Genomic DNA, 14,689 nt, shown 5'->3' with positions numbered 1-14,689 from the left:
ATTACAAAGACAGAAGGCAATCTCATTCTTTTTATACAGCCAAGCAGATACAACCCATTGCATACATGTTCTCAAGATAAGTGATAACTTGTCCTCAACACAGCTGCTACACTCTCTTTCATAGTTTTCAATTCACCTGGTAATCGAAATAGCCACCAGCTAATTGCTCTAAGGAAAACATATCTCTATGAAAAAGCAGGTAACTATTAGAAGCACTAAACTCTCAAGGTGATATGAAACTAGGTGCCCTATCTTCCTTAATGTTTACATTTTAAAGAAATGGCTCCTGGGTCCTACAGAGAAAAAAAAGGGGGGGGGGTCTTTAAAAGACTGGCATACATAGTAAAGAAATAGAGAAAGCATTCACAAATAAGAGGTTTCCTAAGGAAGGGAGGGGAGAGGTCTCTTACCCTTCTGGCAAAAGGGGAATTTAAAATATTTTAATCTACTCTAACATTATTCTTGCAGTTTTTATCAAATGAGACCCTTTTATTCTTTCATATTACACACTTTGTAAGCGGCCCTTAGACAAGAGGTGCGGTGATAACTGGCAGCAGCCACTAGATATTTGCGAACCTGGTCTCAAAAGGATCACGAGGAAGATGTCAAAAATACAGCCACGTCCTCGACGGTTCACTTCCGATTACCTTCCTGACACCATTGTCACGTTGGGCCATTAACTCACATTCAGCTTTCGGGCCCTTCCCTAAAATATTCCCTTGGTGGGAATCACCTACAGATGAGCACAATCAGGGTCAGGTGAAGCGGGAGTTCACTTCCTAAGACTTTTCTGAAGGGGAGGGATTTTCCAAATAGAAACCAACTGTAAGTCCAGCCAAAATGTCCGCAAGGGTTTTGAAATCTGTCCCTTTCTAACCCCGCTCCCTCGGGACCTGTGATGATAGGAACAGAAGGAGGAGGAGGGTCAAGGGTGAGGCGGAGCAGCGCAGTCCAGCGGAGAAGAGGGCGGGGCTCCTGGAGACAGACAGGGCCGTGGCGGGGGTCAGAGCGAGGCACGGAGCCCATCCTCTGCGCACGTCGCCACAGCTCGGTTTTCCGGCCCTCTCTCCGCGAGCCAGCACGCCTCCGCTCCGGAACTGCGCCCGGGGGACCGGGTCATCCCGGGGCTCAAGGAAGCCATTCACTGTTTCTCACCTAGACTTCGATTCCGCGGGGTACGAAACAGCTTTCCCGGTCTCCCTGGAGACGGCTGTGCATCAGCCTGACGTCAGGGCGCGATGACGTCACAGCCTACGTCCCTCGCCAACGCGGAAGCCCGGTTCCCCAGCGCCCGCGCGGGACCGACGCCCCTGGCGGAAGCGGGAATTCTTCTGGCGGGGGTCTGAGGAAGGGCTGGTATTACGCTGGCTGTTGTAAGAGAGAGGCAAGGCGTGCGAAAGGCTAAGCGGGGGAGGGTGTGCTGGAGTCGTAGATGTAAAGAGATGTCCCCAGCCCTGCGGCGGGTCGGAGAAACGCTGGCTACGGTGAAGGCCGAAATAGGTCTCACCCCTGGCTCTAGGGCCCTTTTGGTGGACACAGCAGGGAGCAATTGTTCCTGAGCTGAGGGGGTGGAGATGCCTGTATAAGTCACAGGTGTAAAGGGAAGCTCTGGTCTTAGTCGTTACAGGAAGGGCTAGTTGATTGGGAAAGTATAAGTAAAATTGTCTTCCTTGTTCAAGAGTAGTCAAGATGAAAAGCTTAGTTCAAAAGATATCTTGAGACCCCTAGTCCACAATTCGTTTACTTATAAAAGGCTGCCCATCCTTAAACGTGACTTACTCTCCTTCCTTCATTCAAAAGAAAGTGTTTATTGATGGCTTACTAGGCAACAAGCACTGCCTACCAGGCTGTGGTGATGCTCAGTGACTAACTCAGGCAGGGGTAGCCACTGTTATGATTTGCAGGCAATTCATTAATGGCCAGGATCTCTCCTTTTTGAGGATTTCACTAAGTCTAACTCAAGAAATAAAACATTTACAGTTCGCTAGCAGGGAAAGAAACTCACTACTATTGAATGAAGTAAGGCTGAATAAATACAAAGAAAGTTAAACCTGTGATGTAGAAAAGTGATCAAATGATGCAGAGCAGTGCTGGAACAGTAGTCAAACTGCTCATTGATAGCTATTAATGAAAATGACAGCACGGAGTACTGAACACTTCTAAAAGCCTTCTTCCAGAGTTCCCGTTGTGGCTCAGGAGGTTGAGAACCCGATATACTGTCCGTGAGGATGTGGTTTGATCCCTGGCCTTGATCAGTAGGTTAAGGATCCGGCATTGCCATAAGTGGTGGTGTAAATGGCAGACAGTTCCACCATAGGACAGATGCAGCTCAGATCCTGCATTGCTATGGCTGTGCTGTAGGCTGGCAGCTACAGCTCCGATTCAACCCCTAACTTCCATATGCTACAGGTGTGGCTGTAAAAAGAAAAAATAATAAAATTAAAGTAAAATAAAATAATAAAGCTTGTTCATCCAAGTACTAAAAGTCTTGGAGAGAGACAGCCAATGAAGTGGTGAAGAACAGCAAGTTTATGAGAAAGGCAAAGAACTTTCGGAGCTGTTCATCCTTAGTATGTTTCTTTGAGGGACAATGAAGGTAGGATTGTTCTCATTTTGTAACAATGGGGGTTTAGATATAGAGCACACACATACAAAAAACAGTTCATCCAGATCCATTGTGTGCTTTATCTGGACTAGGAATTACACACCTAAAGTACCATCACTCTTCTGAAGCTAGTCTGGCTATAGTATGTTTATTAGTATTAATAATGTTTATTGAGTTCTTTGTGTATATAAGAAAACATTTTAAGGATGAGAGAAGATCCAGCTGCAAGGCTGTAATTCATTATTGTATGATCTCATTTCACCTGTGTTTATTCATCTCCATATTGGTCTTGAGACCAGTTTTCCTTCCATTGTAAATGTCCCTTAGACCTTTACACTAATAAGATAGCCACATGTGACTATTTAATTTGGCTAAAATTAATTAAAATTTCAAATTCCATTCCTTTATTGTACTAGCCACATTTCAAGTGCTCAGTAGTCATATGTTGGTGCCACGTAACACAGTACATACATAGAACGTTCTCAGCATCAAAGAACGTTCTATTGAGCAGTGGTGAGCCTAGTAAGAATTTGAAGGATAAAGAGAATTGATAAATTGTGAATAATATCCCTTGTTAAAGACTAGCAGTGAGAAGTTCCCTTAAGGTGCAGTAGGTTAAGAATGTGGCATTGTTACTGCTGTGGCTCAGTGGCACAGGTTCAATCCCTAGCCTGGGAACTTCCACAGGCATGGCAAAATATTAAAAAAAAAAAAAAGAAAGAAAGAAAAAAAAGGATTAGCAGTGAAAGTTTTATTCCTGAAGACCACAGCACAGATGAATAGTTGTGAATAGGGCATTATAACACAGGTCTTTTTTAAGAGTTAAATCTAATATATTTCATCCCATTGTCGATGTGTGTTTTTTTTTTTCTTGGCTCTCAGTTGGTCTGTTTCCCTCACTCTCTGTCCAGATTTCTTTTCTAATACTTTTTTTTTCTAGTCCTTTTTCCCTATCCCATTATTACCCATACAGGAACTGAAGTAGAATTTAAAACGTTCCCATTATTGGACATACTGAATAAAGCTTTGCCTTTATTCTCTTAAATTTTAAATTAGCCACGTTTCACTTTAATGTGACTTTTTAAAATAATCAATGGTAACCAAATTAAGTTCATTTTAACCTCTCCTTCTGGCCCTTTATTATTCTTTTTCTCCTTTGAGTCAGGGACCCCTGAAAGAAAAAAAATATATATATTCCTTAGTTTGGGGAGCAGAGTCTTTGTAAAGTGACTAAATTCAGGCTTTCCAGATCTTTGTGTTGTACTGTTGACATTTATGAGAGCACGATGTCTGTGCTTCTATTTCTGTTATGGATTTGAATTTACCTAACGTATTTATCCAGCAAGGCATTGTCATTCATCTTCTTCATTCTGGTAAGTAGCAGTATGCCAGCCCCTCTCCTTTCCTGGTCCCCACATGAAATGTTGGAGAATAGGTACTTTGCAAGTCTGATATAACTATCAGAAAGGCTACCCAAGATTGCTCAAAGTGAGGTCAAAAACTGTACAAAGGGAGCATGGCAACATTATAGTTAGCCCAACTTTATTTTTATCTTGTGAATCAGAACACAGTACAACACTATCTCCTTAAAAGTTTGAATAAAATGGTGGCAGCCGGGCCTCCCAAATTGGAAGCAACAAAATGGTTTTCACTGCTATTTCTGGGTACCATCCAATGCAAATGCAGAATTTTTAAAAACTAACATTTATTGGGCTCTTTCTCTTTGCCAGGCATTTCACACACGTCTCATGTATTGAAAACCCTTCCAAACATAACTCAATCAGATCCTGGTTATTGTTTACTCTCACCCAAATAATGGAAGTGGCCGAGGGCATGAACCTTGTTGGGACACATGAGCACTGAGGCATCTTTGGACTGAATGTGAGTGGAGGCAGAAGCACTTGGGCCTCTTGGATTGTGTTATTTGAATCTGCCAGACAGAACCTATGGGGCATCTGCCTGCTATGGATTAGTAACATGTGAAGACCCAAAATTCTGGAAATGAAACTTTGTCTTACACTTACTTTTTTCATAGCTTTCCCACATAGCTTTGTTTAAAACAAAACAAAAAAAGCTCAGCTACAAATGACCAATTTCTTTTTTTCTTCCTTTCTTTTTTCTTTCTTAGAACTGCACCCATGGCTTATGGAAGTTCCCAGGCTAGGGGTTGAACTACAGCTCCAGCCACAGCCACAACAATGCCAAATCCAAGCAACATTTGAACCTATGCTGCAGCTTGCAGCAACCCCAGATCCTTGACCCACTGATCCAAGGCTAGGGATCGAACCTGCATCCTCATGGATTCTAGTCAGGTTCTTAACCTGCTGAGCCACAATGGGAACTCACCCACTTGCTTTTTGTACTTACCACAATACCTGTTATTCCCACCAAGATGTGGGTAGGATTTTCTTTCTGAATACTGTTTTGTTTGTTTTTTACAGCTAATCAATTGTTAGACTTCTTTGTAAAGCTACTTTGTCTATTTTGAACCCCAGATAACTCTGGGCTAGAGGTGACTTGAGCACAAAATATTACTTGTAGACTTATACTCTGTATATTTTTGAATCCATCACATGTGCAGTGTAAACCTGATTACCTAATAAAATGAAGGTTACAATAAATAGCATTTCTCTTTAGGAATTCAAATGTTCTGAAATGTGTGCAAGAACATATTGTGTACTGAACTCTTTTTTTTTTTTCTTGGCTGCACCCCATGGCATGCAGAAGTTCCTGGGCCAAGGATGGAACCCACGTCACAGCAGTGACCTGATCTACAGCAGTGATAATGCCAGATCCTTAACCCACTGAGCCACCAGGGAACTCTGTGTACTGAACTCTTTTTAGCCCTAAGAATATGATTATTGAACAAAATTTCCAATAAGACAAGTTAGGTCTTAAAGCAATAAATACCTACTCTTAAATACTAAAAGTCAAGCACTATAATGAAACCTTTGATGATTGTAAATGCATTCTCTTGTGGCCTGTTCACTACTCATAAGAGCTTTACCCAAAAATGTACTATGTGCCAAATATTTGTCGTATGAATCTGTTTATTTTTAATTGAGATATAACTGACATAAAACATTAGTTCCAGGTATCAGAATGATTCAGTATTTTTTTATATTGTAAAATAATAACCACAAGTCTAATTGACATCCATCATCACATGTAAATACCAAATTTTTTTCTTGTGATGAGAGCTTTTAAGATCTATTCTCTTGGCATCTTTCAAACATGCAGTATACTATTATTACTATAGTCACCATGCTGTACATTACATCCCTGAACTTATTTATTCTCATAAATATATTTAAAAACACAAGAAGAATAAAGCTCTCGTGGCACTGACTTAAAACTCGTAATGAATTTGATACCCAAAAATATGGCACTGATTGATCTTTAAAACTTAGCATCAAGGAGTTCACTTGTGGTGCAGCAGGTTAAGGATCTGGCGTTGTCACTGCTATGACATGAGTTTGATCCCTGATCCAGGAATCTCCACATGCCAAGGGTGCTGCCAGAAAAACAAACAAAAACAACAACAAAAAAAAAACCCTCTTAACATCCAATATCTATCCTATAACAATTATTAATGAATTCAAAGACTGAAAATTGGTAACTGCCTTATGTATTTAAAAAAACAACTTTTTAAAGAACTTGTTTAATGAAATTACTGCTTATTTCTGAGATTTCCATGATTCTAATGAAGCATCTAAGAGTCTAACATTTGTCTTGATAAGTGATTGGCAGGAGTGATTTTGTTCTGCATTTATAGAGATGAACCTATAATTTTAGGTGGCTATGGAATTTATATGAATCAAATTAGAGCAATTTTCCTGTCATTTTGTTATATCTCTATTAATAGAATATTTTAGTGTTATTAAAGAGTTGTGAATCATCCTAAAGATAGTTTCTTATGAACTACTGATAAAAAAAAATCAAACATTATTATCAGATCTATCAAACAGATGAAAAAAAAATTATAGTAGCCCTGCTTCACAACTAGCACTCTTAAACACTGCTTTTAGGGTGAAAAAATTAATACATTCATCATGTTTTAAATACCTTGAAAGGTTCAAAACTACTAGTGGTGGACACCTGATCCCCCTTTTTCCTTTTTTTTCAGGAATCCAGACCTTACCACCCTTCTCTCCCCTCCTTCCACCCCTAAGCACACGTGAATCATTCCAACTCCAGGGATGAGCTCAGATTAGGTCAATTCTCTTGACCACTTTCCCTTTCCAGTGATTTAAATCAGGAATGAGCCTATGACCCAATTTTGACCAAACATACTCCAAGAGAAGGCTGCCAGAAGCTTCTGGGAAAGTTCTTTCTTATTAGCACATATACTTAGTGTTCATCACAGTCTTGTTTATAATGTTTAAAAATTGGAAATACCAAAATGAAATAAATTGACTTATCAAACAAGAGGACTGTGCAGCTGTTAAAAATGATGATGTAGTTCTTCAGTGATGAATGTCCCAATGGACTGTTCTGTGAAAAAAGCAAGTTGCAAATAGTATTATAATCTTTTAAAAATGTATTCCAAATAGCATTCTAAATGCACATTTTGTTAATTATTAATAACAATGTGTATTTTATTAGGACTCAGGGTACCTCACAGAATCAATAGAGGAGCTAAATAACCAAGCTTTCAAGAATGCAGGAAACAGGACTGCTTTGAGAACTCTGGAACTTTGAAAAGCCATGGAAAGTCTCAGTCCTTTGAATCTACCACTTACTGAAAGTTGGTTCTATTCTCTTTTACAGTCCCTGCACATGGCAGGGCAGTGGTGGCTGACAGTCCAAATTTGACACTGAGAAGAGCAGGGGCTTCTGTTCCCAACCTCCAGTTAGAAAAATGCCAAGAGGAGTTCCCATTGTGGCTCAGGGGAGACGAACCTGAGTAGTATCATGAGGACGTGGGTTCGATCCCTGGTCCTGCTCAGTGGGTTAAGGATCTGGCATTGCCATGGTGCAGGTCAAAGACTCAGCTCAGATCTGGGGATGCTGTGGCTGTGGCGTAGCTGTCAGCTCCAGCTCCGATTTGACTCTAGTCTGGGAGCTTACATTTGCAGTGGGTTCAGCCCCAAACAAAAGATTTAGGTTAACTCATTCATTCAGCTCAGATCTGGCCTTGCTAGGCTGGCAGCTGCAGCTCCCTTAGCTCAGGAATGTCCATGTGTTCCAGGTGAAAAAGAAAGAGAGGGAGAGAGAGGGAAGGAGAGAGAGAGAAAGAAAGAACGAAAGAAAGAAAGGAAGGAAAAGATGGATGCCAGGAAATGACTGTTTAGCACACCCTGAGTTATGTACCAATCCCTTGACCAAATCACTGAAGTCAGGAGTCGTCAGGTACGTGCCTCAAGACCAATTGTGGCTACTAGGGAGGCAAAGACACACATGATGACACCTCCCTTTCTAATTACATGTCTAGAAGAGGAGAGGCAGAAGCAGAATCAAGGAGAAGGGGCAGTTCAGTCCCAGAAGAAGAGAAGAGTGCTAGGCAGACCAATAAACATTCCTACATGCACAAGTGTGAATCTGAATTAGCTGGGAGAACATTTTAAACTTGCACAGTCAATTTTGCTCTCTTTGCACATGTGGTAAATGGAGAGATAAACAGGTATATTTTGAAAGCTTTCTGGGAGTTTATGGTAGGTATCCTAACCTAGGAGAATCCCTCTTCTGTTTTATTTGTATTACAAATGTGTGTGTATGATACTAGGCACCACAGGTCCAAGGGTAATAATAGGAAAATAGATAAGGGCATAGATCCATCAACTCAAACTTTAAAAAGAGCTAACGTAGAATTTTCAGAATTTTTCAATCGACTGGAGTGGTTCGGTGTGTTAAACTGTCTTGCTATTAATATTTTTGTCTTGCCCTCTAAATTTAATCTACATCTCAATTATATAAAGAGATATCTTAAAAACAAAACAAAAAACACTTTCCCCAAAATGTTCTTGAGAAGGAACTTGGGTTATGGCGTCCTATAAAGTCACTTTTTCTTTTAAAAAAAAATGTCCTTGGGATTCTTGAATTGCCATATAAGAGAGGTCTCTCCAGTTAGCATGCCAGGGAAACCAGGCACTTATTTTAAAATAAAATACTGGAAAGAACGCTTCTAGGAGGAATGACAGTTTGCACAGCATCAGGACTCTGCACATTAATCTTTGTGCAGAATGCACAAAACTTTCGTCCCAAAACCTCCGTGCTTGCTCTGGTTCCTTCCTGTGTAAGCCTGGCGCATGAACCGCACCTGTGTGCTGTGACTCTTAATGCAAAGCTTTCCTTGGAAAGTTTCTCCGGAACGACAGTTTATTGATGGAGCAGCTCTGGTTCCCGGTTCGTTTAATACATCCTGTCTTGAACGGGTTTTATTACTGAATGTTACCCATGTCCCGATAACAAGAAGACGCCCTGTCCTCCACGGTGAACTCACTCCCTGTCCTAGAAATATAGCGTGACTGCCCTCCCCGCAGCGGTTATAAAAGTGGAAACCGGGCGCCGCCCTCCAGCACCTGCACTCCGGCCCCGCGGCAGCGGCGGCGGGCCAGGCTGGGAGGGCTGCCCCAGGCCACGAAGTGCGTGCGGCCGCCGAGCGGCGGGTCACGCAACCCCCGGGCCCGCCCCTGCCGCCTCTGAGCTCACCCGGGCTTCCGCCTCGCGTGCCGACCCGGCTGCTTAATCCCGAGAGGAATCCTTGATTCCGCCCAGCCCCAGCCGCCGAGTTGAGCCTCAAAGGCTGACGCCCTCATTTTAACGCCGAAAAGTGCCCAGCTCCCCTGCTGTAACAGCAAAGAGCTCGGGCGGCGGGGCAAAGAATCGGTCTTGCCTCGCGGACCATTCTCGGCTTCTCGCGCGGTCCCGGCGCTTGACCGCAGCCTGCTCTGCTCGGGCGTTCGGTCGGAAGCCACTGCGGTGTTACGCGGAGGGAGGCGCGGGGAAGGGGCGCGCGCAGGGGGGGATGTCCCGCCTGCCGGGAATCCGGCGCGCGCGGGCGCAAGGAGGCGAGCGGCGTTGCTGGGCGACTGACCCCAGCGACCCTGCGTCCTCCCGACTCTGGAGGAGGGCTGGGGGTGGTGGCAGCTGTGCGTCAGGGGGCGATGAGGGGCAGAGCATGCCGAGGCCGGAAGGGACGAAGGCCACCGCTTGGGAGGTCAGGTTATTAGCTGACGTCCGGAGGCCGGTTTCTCGCAGCCTGAAGACGGCGGGGTGGTGACAAGCAGCTGAGCTTTCTGCACCGCTGGCCTCAGAGGGGCGGCCGCGCGCGTCCGCACGAAGGCTTCGGGGTGGGCGCGCCGGCTGCCCCGGCGCCTCTCACGCTACGCCGCGTGCAGCCGAGGCAGCGCGTGTCGTGACGAGCGGCGATGAGATCAGTCAGTTACCACAGAGGCGGGGCTGGGAAGTGTAGCCTGTCACGCAGCCGGCTTGGTCGCGCCAGCTCCAGCAGAGGGGGCTGGGGGTGAATCAGCCCCTTTCAAGGGGGCGGGGAGCCAAAGGAGAAAATCATAGAAAGTGCAGCTTGCACAGTTAGGGGGCTGGATTCAATGAGCAGACCGGTTTGCGAGGCGCGCACTGAAAATGACCTCTGTGGATCAGTGTCTAATTCTGTGCCCAGTAGGAAACTGTCTAAAAACCACTGTTACATGGAACTCAAAGATCGTTAAAATGTGCCCTTAATTTGTTTATATTACTTCGTTTAACAGGCAGTGCACAGGGCTTGCATATGCGTGCATGAAATTTAATTTATACAGTCAAGTCTGGAGGCATGGTTTGGCAAGAACAATCACTGTGAATACAGATGAGAGCCGGTACAAAGAGTATGATTACTTAAAAGGACAAATGAACTGAGGGAAAAAAAATTCAGACCATGACACAAGGAAGCTATTACATTCATCTTTTCATGGTCTTGAACATCTTGTACCAACTCAGCTGTAATACACAGCGGAAACTTCTAATTAGACACAGAAAACACAGCTATTTAGCCGCACCAGGCAAATATTAAAAAAAAAAAAGGCCTTAGAGACATGTGATTAACATCCATAACTTAAGAATGAGAAGTATATCTTTAAATTTTTTTGTATTTCAGTCATTTCCTTAGTATGCATGTGACACACTAGTAGGTATGCCACTATGAAACAGGATTAATTACCATGTGCAGAAAAATCTCTGCTCTAAATTTTAAATATTATGAGAATTTTTAACAGATTGTAATATTCATATGATGCAGTAAGGAAATAGGGACTTGAGCCTAAGTGGCTAGCAAACTGCATCAAATGAATTTTTGAATGAAGGAAGGAATGAGTGAGTGAATGAATGAATGTGTAGGCAATACTCTAATGGTTAGAGCTGGGAAGGAAATTTTCATGAGTAAATAATGCAGCCCTGCCACTGACTCACATGTGATCCAGCTATAATGGAAATATGTTACAGCATACCTACTTCACCAGAGGTGTGGAGGACTATTCCTTACTCACCAAAGGTGTTCTGAGATCTTTGGAGGAAGATGATACATTCAAATATTATAAATAATACACTGTTATGACAACCCATGTATAAAATTTAAAAAGCATAAAATAATGTTTAAATACAACTATGCCACAATTTTTTTTTTGTTTGTCTATCAAGTACTGTATCAAGTACAGTTTGGAAAGCTGCATCCTTACATAAAAACATTTGGCTTAGAGGCGTTTTATTGCCAGTTGACAAATAGCTCATGATGTGCAATGGAAGTTTTAAATAATTGGTATTTGAGTAGTATTTATAGTGATGGTATTTTGTAAGAAAGCTGAGACCTATTGCCTATGAAGTGCTTAAAAGAAAAGTAGTTTTTGATGACTAATTTGATCTATGGAATCTTGAAAGCAAGAGAACATCTTGGTGTATTTCCAGATGCTCAATGACTGACAGTCTAGGATTAGAGTTTCATTTAATGTATGTCAGGCATTGTTCTAGGTGTTGGGGATAGAGCAGTGATCAGACAAAACTGATTACTTAATGTTTAATTTTCTTGCCTCTATTTAAGTGCAGACCACCTCAGGAATAGTGATATAGTACATACATCTCCGTGTAAATGTAAAAACTGCTCCTTGTCTCAGCTTTTAGAAGTGATCCCCTGAGAGGGAAAAGAAGTCACCACAGAGTGGTAAGTGATTTTGACTTGATTCAGAAGGCTTCTTTTATTTAGAAAGTCATAAGACAAAACTACCCATTACTCCCTGTTTCCCATTATTCTCCTTATTAAAGTTGCCCTCATGTTTCTTAATGTCTTCTGCCATCATTGGAAGGCTCTCATACCCTTTCTGCCCAGACGCTGTACACTTGTGCAGTTTGTTGGCCACATAATAGTGCCTGGCAGAGGAGGTGGGTAAGCATTGAACTCTTGGACTCCAGCCCCAGTTTCACATGCTAAGATATATGCCATCCATCCACCTGAGGAAGAGGTGTTTTTTTGTTTGTTTGTTTCCTTTTTACAGCTGCACCTGCAGCATATGGAAGTTCCTGGGCTAGGGGTCGAATCCTATACCACTGCCATGGCAACACTGGATCCAAGTCACATCTGCAATCTACGCCACAGCTTTCGGTAACACCAGATTCTTAACCCACTGAGTGAGGCCAGGGTTCAAATCCACATCCTCACGGACACTGTGTCAGGTTCTTAACCCACTGGGCCACAATGACAACTCCAAGGTGTCTTTTTTTTATAATTTGAACAAAGCACTATTCAGGGTAGGGGCTCACTGTTCTTCAGAGTTGTCAGGCACCTAGGTCCTATCTGCCCCTTGATGTGTGTTTTCATGTTGAATTTAATAGCACTGCTCTGTTATGAGTTGCAAGACAGGGAGCGTTGGGGGATGGGGAGAAGCCAAGGCTGAAGGAGAAATGAACCAACCTCTGTCTGCTTCCAAGATGTCCAATTACTATCTAGATCAACGAAGACTAGCTGGGGCATGAGGCCATATGAAATATTCTGCAGCAAAACAGAAGCAATGCTGGAGCAGCAACCTGCCTTTTCCATTTTAGCGAACTGGAAGAACTGTCAGCTCACAACAGGTTGACTCACTATTGCATTGTGACTGGAGAACATGATACCATCAGACAAAATGGTTGAACCTTTTGGCTGAGCTCATTTGTAGGAGTTGATATCAGATGGTTTGATACACAATATATGACCCGCTGAACACGCTGAACAGGCGATATCCTTGGTATTAAAGCAGTTTTCCTTTACCCTGTTGCTAACTTCTCTGTGGCCTATTGATGTTATGTCATGTTGCAAACAATCAGTGATAGAGACTGCAGTCTAGATGTAGTGACCTGATTAGTCCAAACTCCTGCAGGAAGACGTGCAAATAGATAAGCCTCAACAGGACCTGAAGAACCATGTGGTTTTGAAATCCTGGGTGGATGGGCCCCACCCTGTATACACCTTAAATCTGCTGGTGCTTTGAACGTATAATTATTGCTCAACAACTCCTGGGACGAGTTAATTAGATCTTTGTATGATTTGATTATAATTAACTTACTAAAATGTGCACATGTGTGCATAATATAGATGTATTTTTAAGATGTGGAATTAATATCACATAAGGGCAAAAAAATAACCCAGCAGCATTAATATCTTTTAAAATATAGTCTCTTCCTTATAACTGTTAAGCAAATATTTTGTAGTTTAACATATAAGCCTAAAGCAAATGCAGCATATGAAGGAATGATTACTCAGTTTATCATTTCACTCATCAGATAAAGATTCCTGTGGTATTTCTTAAATTAATTAGTGATTATTATTTACAAAGTCCTTTAGAGAGTATTGCCTTCAATTTTATGTAGTTTCAAAGTGGGGGAACAAAGAGATTAAGGAAAATATTCCATAAATCTTAAACCTACCAAAGAACTAAAGCAATTATAGAACTTTACAGACAGAAGACACCTGGCAAATATAATTATTATAAACTAGTTAATATAATTCCTGATCTGAGATAATAAGTATAGCATGCAGGATTATTTCCTGTTTGAGGACAGAAACTGCTTCTGGTTGATATTTGCTTTGCTAGTACCACCCAATAAATGGTGATGATTGAATGAATCAGTTAATGAATAAGTATAAGAGACAAGCCAAAGAACTAACCTCCAAGCACTTCCCTCTAATCCTGGGGCCCTCCCAGTTTCTCTCTTGCTGAGTGCCTTCCCAGATTATTGATGCCTTACATGAGCAATCAGGAAAAAGGAAGCAATCCAGATGGGAGGCTAGCTGTGGTCAGATGCCTCTGAAATGAACAAAGTATTTGCAGATGTTTCAACAAGTGGAGGGGTTGGGCTGAGTCTAGGCCACAGGAAACAACTTCCACACCTTGGGGCTACTACAATAAAGGTATCATCACTCACTAGCAACAGGATTCTGTTGGAAACTTGAAAAGTTGAAACTCAGGGTTGGAATGCTACATGAATCCAGACTTGCTTTAGGAATGCCAATGATCAGAATTAAGTATAGAAATTAATGTGATTTGTAAAAATAGCAGCGAGGATCATGGTTATCTGGGAATCAAATCCTTTAATCATTTTAGACAAAACTAATGAAACTAGAAGAAACCATCATTGATTTTGAGAGTCTCCTCCTAAATTAGTTGGCCTTTGGCTTTCAGAGAGCAAAGTTCAAATTCCAGTTCCTGTCTGACAGGAAAATAAGTCAGACACAAAGTAGATAGATAGTCTTTTAGACTCCAAACTGAAACAGCAGGACATAAAGGAGATCTGAGTCTCGAAGAACCTTTGTTTTTGGAGTCGCTGAATTCTTTCACCTACTGTGGTATTTTTCACTGTGCCTTTTGAGGCTGTTCACTGTAGATTTATGATATTTGCCTTTATTGGTAAATCTCTTAAAATAGAAATAAGAAATTTTATATTTTCTAATGGAGAAGTTCTACATGTTCTATGCATGCTCTCTTCCAGAGTATATTAACTTTCTAGCATGTAATGGATGGGATGGGGCACATTATTATAAGTACCAATTGCTTGATAAGATATTCCTAAAATACAAAGGCACTTTAAATAGCTCAGAACTGAGAGTTCCCTTCCTGGCTCAGC

At 42.1% G+C, this 14,689-nt stretch overlaps 1 protein-coding gene across 3 annotated transcripts in view; it reads right to left on the bottom strand.

The window, feature by feature from the left end:
- LEKR1 (leucine, glutamate and lysine rich 1) overlaps positions 1 to 12,112 on the bottom strand; it is a 241,648-nt gene extending 229,536 nt beyond the window's left edge. Inside the window, exons 1-2 of one of the 3 annotated variants that reach the window (XM_021069706.1) lie at positions 9,257 to 12,112; positions 1,156 to 7,099 (exon numbers count right to left, since the gene is read on the bottom strand). The gene's annotated coding sequence lies outside the window, so the exon portion shown is untranslated. The other 2 variants (XM_021069708.1, XM_021069707.1) reach the window with 2 other exon arrangements.

This window comes from Sus scrofa, chromosome 13, assembly GCF_000003025.6.
Source record: "Sus scrofa isolate TJ Tabasco breed Duroc chromosome 13, Sscrofa11.1, whole genome shotgun sequence".
Lineage (NCBI taxonomy): Eukaryota > Metazoa > Chordata > Mammalia > Artiodactyla > Suidae > Sus > Sus scrofa.
The sequence above is the reverse complement of the archived record's forward strand: the minus strand, read 5'-3'. Positions and strand labels throughout refer to the sequence as shown.